Source organism: Lactuca virosa, chromosome 3, assembly GCF_052849685.1.
Source record: "Lactuca virosa cultivar CGN04683 chromosome 3, Lactuca_virosa_CGN04683_v6, whole genome shotgun sequence".
NCBI classification, from domain to species: Eukaryota; Viridiplantae; Streptophyta; class Magnoliopsida; order Asterales; family Asteraceae; genus Lactuca; species Lactuca virosa.
The window spans coordinates 254,144,991-254,154,417 of record NC_136428.1 but is presented as its reverse complement, the minus strand read 5'-3'; positions in this window follow the sequence as shown (position 1 = coordinate 254,154,417).

The window sequence follows — 9,427 nt, the reverse complement described above, 5'->3', positions numbered from 1 at the left end:
AACCTTATCATGAATGACTAAATTTCAGTTTAAGATGATAAACTAACAAGATAATACATTCAATATTTAGAACTTATGGTTATTCACTTTGCTCAACATATTACAAAGTGTTATGAAAGTTATAAGCTGTTAACTAATTTTTAACCGTTCTGTGCTGTTTTAGAAAAATCATAGAAACATCATACGAAGTCGAAAACTAAATCCGTAAATTCTGAGAGTTCATAAAATGTGTCTAGTTTGTTCAAAATTTTTATTATGATTTTTGGAAGTCTTTAACTTGTGTTAAAATGTTCATATTCACATACTGGTCCGAATTCGTTTTTGAAATGATAGGCAGTTTTGTAAAAATCACCATAAATCGTAGAAAAATCGTATGGTGATGTGCAAGTAGTCATTTTAAAGGTATGAACCTGAACTATTTGAACTTAATACAGTTTTGAAAACTAAAATGTTTAAGTTGACCAAAACAGTCCGTGAATGGAGTTGAACTTTTCTGATGAAGGCTGTTAAATGAGTTTAGTTGTGTTCTTGGTGTTTTAACTTGTATTCCCCCCCCTTAAAACTTAAGAAAAACACGAAAATATAGGGGTATGAACTCACCTTGAGTGATTTCAGTAGATGGATGATGGAGAAAAGTAGTGTTCAACTCAAGAACACTAAGAAGATGCCTTGAAGGTTCGAAGATCTAACATGAATGTGATGATGTTTGTGTAAAATATCTATGATTTGAGTAGAAGGAAGTGAAATAATTATATGGAGGATGAATATACTTACCAAAAGTGGAAGAAAAGCTTGGAAGAAGGCCCTTGAATCTCGAATTTTAGTGAGAGAATTGAGAGAGAAAATGTGTTAAATCTTTGATGGAAGAATGAGAAAATGAGAGAGAGTGTTAGGAGAGAGGATAGATTTCAGCCTTAGACAAGGAATGGGGTTGGGAAAGGATGGGAAAAGGACGATGAATGACCAGGTATGGTGGGGGTGTGGGCTGGTCATGGAGTGGGTGTGGGTGGTTGCTTGTGTCATAAACTAAAGTAAAGTCAACACTCCACCTCAAGATCTTACTTAATAGATTTTATTCTTAATTAAGGATTTCCCTAAAAATATGCTGAATTTATGAATATATGGGGTCTTATATATCAAAATATAAGTTTGGGTGAAAATCCCTCGTTAAAATAATTAAAAACGGGCTTAAAACGGAGTCGTGGTCGAAAACCGGGTGGAAAGTGGCAAATCCGAAGTCAGGGCTTGGTTTCGGGTCTTAGCAGCCTTAGAACCGGAGTGGCTTGGTTGCTGAATTGGGTCCGAGGGGGAGGGGACTGCGGTCCGAGCAGGTACCGCAGGCGGCTCGTCAGGAGGGACCATAGGCGAAGTTCGGATGCGGTGCTCCAGGTCCGATGGTTGCGGTTCGATGGCTGCGGTCCGATGGCTGCGGCTACTCAAGGAGACTCCGGTCTTGGTTCTTGGGCTTCGGCTCAAGGAGGGTTTGGTCCTTATAGAGGGACTTCGGCCCTAAAAGGCTATTTTCCAATGTATCTTCCCGTTTCGAATGGTTTTTCACCAAGTCAAGTGTCGGGATGCCCCAAATGATTACAAAAAGATCAAAAGAGGTTTTGAGAGAGATTTGGGAGAGATTTCACATTCTTGGAGAGATTTCTCATACAGAGAGAGATTTGGGAGAGATTTCACATTCTTGGAGAGATTTCTCATACAGAGAGAGATTTGGGAGAGATTTCACATTCTTAGAGAGATTTCTCATACAGAGAGAGATTTGGGAGAGATTTCACATTCTTGGAGAGATTTCTCATACAGAGAGAGATTTGGGAGAGATTTCACATTGCTGGAGAGATTTCTCATACAGAGAGAGATTTGGGAGAGATTTCACATTCTTGGAGAGATTTCTCATACAGAGAGAGATTTGGGAGAGATTTCTTTTGTGACCTTTTTGAGTGTGTGGCTCTGTAATTCAAGGTTCGTAAACCTCGTTAAGTCTTGTTATGATTGTTATATGCCCCAGAGGGTCAAGGAATAATGTTTTATCGAGTAGTTTCATCACTTGCCCTGATTAGGGTTTAGAATTTCCGAACACGTGAAAACTCTAGTGATACTTTGTATTAAGATTGCGAGTGGTTCGATAAGAAACATAATGGAAACCCTAATATACAAGGGTTAGATGAGTTGACCGGTTTGACTTGTTGACTTTGACTTGGCTAAAATTGACGGTTGTCACACTCGGTCTTTAGAAGAGATATCCAAAGGACTTCTGCGGGTAGCCGATGAAAATACATCGCTCACTACGAGGTTCGAGCTTGTCGTGAGTCTCTCGTCTTACGAAAGCCTCGCAACCCCAAATCTTGATGTGTGCTAACGAGGGAGCTTTCCCTGTCCACATCTCGTGAGGTGTTTTGGCAACCTTCTTCGTAGGGACTAAGTTAAGGATATGGGCGGCAGTCTCTAAGGCATACCCCCAGAATGAGATAGGTAGCGAAGCACGACTCATCATGGAACGAACCATGTCTAGCAAGGTTCTGTTATGCCTCTCAGCCACATCATTCAACTGTGGTATCCTAGGCGGCGTTAATTGCGAAACAATTCAGCATTCCTTGAGGTAGTCGTGGAATTCAAGACTTAGGTACTCTCCACCTCGATCGAATTGAAGCATCTTGATTTTCCTGCCCAACTGATTCTCCACTTCTTGTTTAAACTCTTTGAACTTTTCAAAGGTTTCTGACTTGTGTTTGATTAAGTAGATATACCCATATCTGGTATAATCATCGGTAAAAGTCACATAGAAGCGGCACGCATCCTTTGTGGTGGATCTAAAGGGTCCACATACATCTGTATGTATGAGATCCAATAAACTCTCACCCCTCGCACAAGTGCCAGTGAAGGGTGACTTGGTCATCTTTCCAAGTAAACAAGACTCGCACACGTCATCGTCCCTAAGGTCGAATGACTCCAACACTCTATCCTTTTGGAGTTGGGCTATGTGTTTCTTGTTGACATGTCCAAGACGACAATGCCGCAAGCATGCTTTATCCAAATCATTGGAAGAATCAATACACAACACATCATTTCCTAAATTGTCTACAACCATCACAGTTTCATATATTCCATTACAAGGTAATGCTTCAAAATAGAAAACACCATTAAGATAAGCATTAATAGAACCCTTTAACTATCAAATGACTATCTAAACCCTTGTCTATACAAACCATGAAATGAAATGATGTTTCTTGCCATATCTGGCGAATAGAAACAATTATTTAAATCTAATCCTAATCCACTACTGAGCATTAAAGAGTAAAATCTGATCTTGATGACAGGCGACGATCTTCTGTTCTCCATGATCAAATTTATCTTCCCATGCTCCACATCCCTATTTCTTATTAGTCCCTGCAAATCAGAACAAATGTGAAAACCACATCCTGTATCAAGAACCCAAGAAATAGCATGTGATGAATCATTAGATTTAATAGTGTAAATACCTACGTAGGACGGCTTGATCTTTCCATCCTTGATGTCTTGCAGATATTTCGGGCAGCTTCGTTTCCAATGCCCTATTTCATGGCAGTGGTGACACTCTGGCTCCTTGGGGTTGGAGTTGGGTTTAGCAGGACCAACCTTGGTTCCACTAGAATAGGAGCCATTTGGGACTTTCCCTTATGGTGGCTCTTTGAGGGAGCCCTCGTCTTCTTACCCTTCCCTTGCCCAATTGTCAGGACTGGGGCATCAGTAGGATTTGGAGATGATGCAACAGATTTATCTTTGAGGTTGCTCTCAGCAGTCCTCAAAAATCCTTGAATCTTGCTCAAGGTGACCTCCTCCTTGTTCATGTGGTAGGTCATGCGGAACTGGCTATAGCAGGGAGGCAAGGAATGAAGGATGATGTCAATTGCCAACTCTTCATCAAAGTTAACTTTTAGCTTTAGCAGGCGATTGACATATTTCTGCATCTTTTGCAGATGAGCGGTAAGGGACTCTCCATTACCCGTTTTGGTAGTGATCATCGAAGTGATGATCTCGTACCTTTCTTGCCTAGCGCTTTGGTGGTACTGGTCCAGCAGATCTTGATGCATCTCATAGGGATACATGTCCTCATAGGACTTCTGGAGTTCTGCAGTCATAGTCGCCAGCATGATGCAATGGACTTTTGTGGCATCACGCTCATGGGCCTCAAAGACAACAATCTCTTCAGCAGAGGCAGTGTTGATGTTGATTTCCTTCAGCTTCTCATCGAGGACATACTCTTTGTCCTCATAACGAGTGACCATTCAAATGTTGCGGATCCAATCATTGAATTTGGACCCGTCAAAGATCACTCTCCCACACAAGTTCATGAGTGAGAACGAGCTAGAGGAATTTGAACCAGAAGCGTTGTTGTTGACGTTCGATATTTGAAAGGAAAAAGAACAAAGTTTGATTAGAAACGAATCCCCAATTAAACACCCAAATGAGAAATTACGGCTAGGATCCTACAACATTATTTACAAATTAGAAGAGGGATGCCGTAATCTAACAAGTAAATAATTTGAAGGTAAGTGAATGACGATTCACTAATTTTCCACCATGAAAAACAAATTAAAGCTAAGTTTTAAATGTATTGAAAACTCCTAGATCTTTTGAGATTCATTGAACTTTTCAATGACATGTTTAAATCTCGATATGCCCCTCAAGTTTGTGACTGGGATGTCGAGGATCACAAAGCGGGTGTGAATAACCATGCAAATGTACATGGTGCCCTCAATGTTACAGTCACCTATTCGATGTGCCGGTTAACCACACACGCTCCATCGAACTATGACAAACATTGAGTCACCCTTTTCCACCTTTGCTTAGAGCCCAATTAGTGTGTCGGTTAACCACACACGCTCCACTAACGTCTTAGCAAGGGTACAAAGTGTAATTTCATGGAATTGCATCAATTCACTTTTGCCTAAAGTAACTAAGATTGAGAATTTTGTAAAAAACATTTAGTTACTTTATAAATTCATTATACTTTTAATGAGGAAAGGGTTGCCCTATCCTACCCGTTCGGCTAACGACCCTCCACTAGTCAAGGGTGCGGTGGGTAAGGTTGGATACGCAATGGCGGTCATTTTACAGGCCGCTTCCTTAAACACCCCTTATAGACCAGCTTCGTGAATGAGGCCTACTAACGGTAGGACTAGCATTTAAGTTATACATATATAATAGTTATTCGTATAATTTTATAAAGTATAAGGTTGAATTTTAAACTTGTAAAATTCTAGGGTTTGAAATTTAAATAATTCAAATTAAACTTTTAATTAAAAATTAAATTTCAAAACTTGAGGGCAAGTTTTGAACTTTTCAAAACACATAGGATCAAATACCAAATAATATAAATTAAACATTTAATTAAATGGTTATCTAAATTTGACCTATTCCATTTTATTCACAAGATAATTCATCAAATAATTTAAATAATCAAATATTATCATATAAGGAATTTATTATTCAATAAAATGGTAATTATATTTTTGTTTTGGTAAGGATAATCATATAATACAATAAAAATCGGATTTTATTAGTTAAAAACAGATTTGGTAATTATCCTTTCAGCAAAACAGCAAGAAACCTCGTTTTTCCCTCTGTCTGACTCCCCGACTCGCCAAGTCACTAACTGCACTCTCCGAGTTGGGCCGACTCGCCGAGTCAGGTCGGGCAGAGGGCAGAAAAACGATTTTCAGCAAGATGAACATACAAGGCATCAATACAATAGAAACCAATCAAGGTTCTGATCCCACTGATGGGTTTGAGCCAAAACAACATCATATGTGTTCATGCAAACCATAAACTTGGATCTAGGTTTCTCTATTGTACATGCAATTCATCCAAGACTTATAAACCCTAGATCTAGCATACATATTTTGAAATCAACATAAGAAATTAGATCTAGATGATTACCTCTTTTTCAATGGCTTGAATCTTCTTGTCTTGGAGCTTAGAGTCACAAGTGTCACTCTTCTAATGGATTACAAACACCACACAAGCAAGATGATGATATTGGAGAGAGGGGAGAGGCATAATTTCGGCTATGGAACTCTCTAGGGTTTCAAGTGACCGAAATATGATGCCCTAGGGGTTTTATATATACTTGTGCTGCTAGGGTTTCAGTCAAAACCCTAATGGACAACTTAGGCCTTAAGTAATCCAAGGAAGCTTCTGGAATAGGGCCTTATGGCCGAAATTAGGATGGACACATCCCTAATTTCGTCCAATCCTAGTCCATAAGCCTTCTCAGCCCAATACTCAACTATCACACATTTGACAGTTTAAGTCTCCGTTATTTAATTAATATCTTTTAGTCACAGAATTAATTCTTAATTAATTCTTGTCTAATATTAATTAAACTATATGATTTCTCCTTTAATATATTATTCATATAATATATTAATAAACCATAATAACCTCTCTCTTCATAAATCACACTGTCAAGTTGCTCTGGTGAAGGTAACCCAAAAGGACCATGCACAACCGGGTCAAGTACTTACCAAATATAGTTACGGGCTTAGACACTAATCCAACAGTCTCCCACTTGGATAAGTCTAGTAACTATAGTGCAAGTACGATCCGATTAGCAATCGTAGCTTCTCAAAGACGTTGTCAAACTTTGATCTTATCAGTAACTTGTCCTTTAGATAAGGGATCATATATTCCTCCATTCTAGATATCATATGAACTGAGACATGGATTTTAATCATACTCTCTGTTCATGTGTTGTTTCCCGATTTCTGATTTATGACGACTGACAACAGACTACAATTGAACACGTCAACTTAGTCCTGGGTTGGCCAAGCGCTTAGGGTGTCATCACTAAATCATCGAGGGGCCCACATATATCGCTTTTATCCCACATTGGGTAAAAGGAACGGATAAACTTCGACTCAATGCTTGCTTGTACCTACTCATCAACTCACACACAACAATATGTTTTATAACACCAAGTTACTGGTGCATTTACATATTATCAATGTGCAACCGACTTGTAAATTACAACTCACACGTCTCGGTTTCAAGAATATAAGATATTATCGTCTCACCAATCACTCGTGATAAAATCCATGAAGCGATCCAAGTGAGCGTGGGTTTAATCCAATGCTCAAATCTTATTCGTAAGCACTCATGAACGTTGCATCAAACTTTTACTATGTCTAATACACTTTAGACAATCTACAAACCAATTCATGACAATCTTCTTTCATACCTACTCCCAAAGTATGAGCGACTGTGGAACGTTCGAATAATCTTATTATTCGGGAAGTCATAACATGCAAAGTGAACCACAAGAATAATCGAATCCAATATGGCCCCAAACTTTTGAGTATAAATAAAACTCCTTTTATTTAGTCACCATATTGATTACACATTATTTATTGTACAATGTTTCGGGTAATCAACTTATTACTTGAATTATAACAACAGTTGTCCCATGCTCCAAGCATGCACACTCTGTTTACGTGTGATCCATACTTTGTGAAATAGATCAATTGAAAACATTTCCAACCATGCTCATTTCACAATCCCTAATCCTTATCGTTAGTGTAAGAACACAAATTTTCGCCACTACTAGAATATGTTAGATTCTAACATTTTATGCAATGATCCTTTTGTAATCTTATTGCACAAAAGTCACCAAGACTTTGCCAATAAAATTACAAAGTGTTCTATTGGAGATTGTTACAAGACAATTCCATAGATATGAAGTCTGACATTCAAAGTACATTCCTTTGAACATCCTTCTTGCATAAAGGTTTCTAATCTAAACATAAATTCTTAACGTGCAACTCCCAATATGGAAACATTTCCATATTTTCCATATGACAACTCATTATTAGTAGAATCATATCTAATCATAATAATGTCATTATGGTCCATTCATTACTATACTTCCAACTGCTCACAAACGACCAATCCTTAGCAAACCTTAGATTGTCATTGACAATTGTTTAATTATTTTAGTCAAATCTGGTTCTAGTCCTTTTTCCCTCTTGATGCCCTATGCATTTGGAAAATTTTAGAACAGTCAAATATTACAACATATGCAATCGAACTTATACCCGAAGCGTATGGGGCACGATTCATAATGAAAAACGTGATACTTTACCAGTTTTTTGCTATAATATTGCCATATATAGAATCCTTTTAAGTTGAATCTTTTCAACATAACATCCATATATGTCCTTTGACTAAACTTGATTAAAATTTCTTGATCCAAGCTTTTAGATTTTTAAACAAAGTATAATATTTTCTCCCTTAATTATAGCAAAACAACTTTTCAACCCCTGTAACTTTGCAAAGTGAAACTGTTGTTTTCTATAATTAATATTGCTAACTAGCAATACAAAAAATAATAATCATGCTCCCACTAACATGATGATTATATCCTTACCAACATAACACTTATGCTCCCACTAGCTTTGACATGTATTCAAAAATCAGCTAAACTTCTTGAAAACAATACTTATTGATTTCCAAAGATCATATTTCTAATACGATATGCTTCGATAAGCCTTTATCTAAGCTTCTCATACACCTTTCCTTAGATAACTCACATGTGTGTCTAAACAATTCTAGAACTTACAGCAATAAGTCTCGAATGTTCAAACTAATTGTCAAATCTCACAATTCGAACTACGAAGAGGGATGTCGTAATCATAATCGAATTTGAGAATGCAATTTACACAATCGCTATCTCCTTAAAATCTCTCTTAGTGAAAGTGTTTCCTCACAATCATTTTCATGAAGGAGAGAAACCTTATGACACTTAGATTTTATGGTGTATGTGTTCCTATCCATGTGAATTTGTCATAACCATAATCATAAGATAATGTTTGTGACAAATCCAAACTCATATGGACTGAACTTGTTCATTATTAATTTCTTGCCATCAAGGGTCCCACCATTGTTTCCAAGTATTCGAGCAGTTCACCCCTACCTATCAATGTACTTTCCATTGATCAGGATGCCTTGCCTCTATGCAATCAATTTAGAACTCATAGAACTCATATGCATAGTTGACTCAAACTATAATGGCACAGTTTACTCTCGATTAGTTCTTGAACTTTTTCAAGATCATTTAGACTCCTACTGACCTTTTGACATATAAGATTCTCTTGTCAAGAAACATTTCTTGACAAACAAATATTCAAGAGTTAGTGCGGATTCTTATCAAGACAAACCACTACACACAATTGGTCTTAGTTGGTCTTTGTCTTACCCAATACATCACAACTTACCAATTTCAATCGTGCAAGAGTAAGAAAAACAATTTTCTACTCTACATTTGATGAGTGTGTTAAAACTTCTTAACATATGTCACTCAAGTCATAATCTTGGAGTATAACTCTAAGACTTGATTTTGGAACGAAGTATGATTCACCTATTGATTTAACCATTTCAACAATTT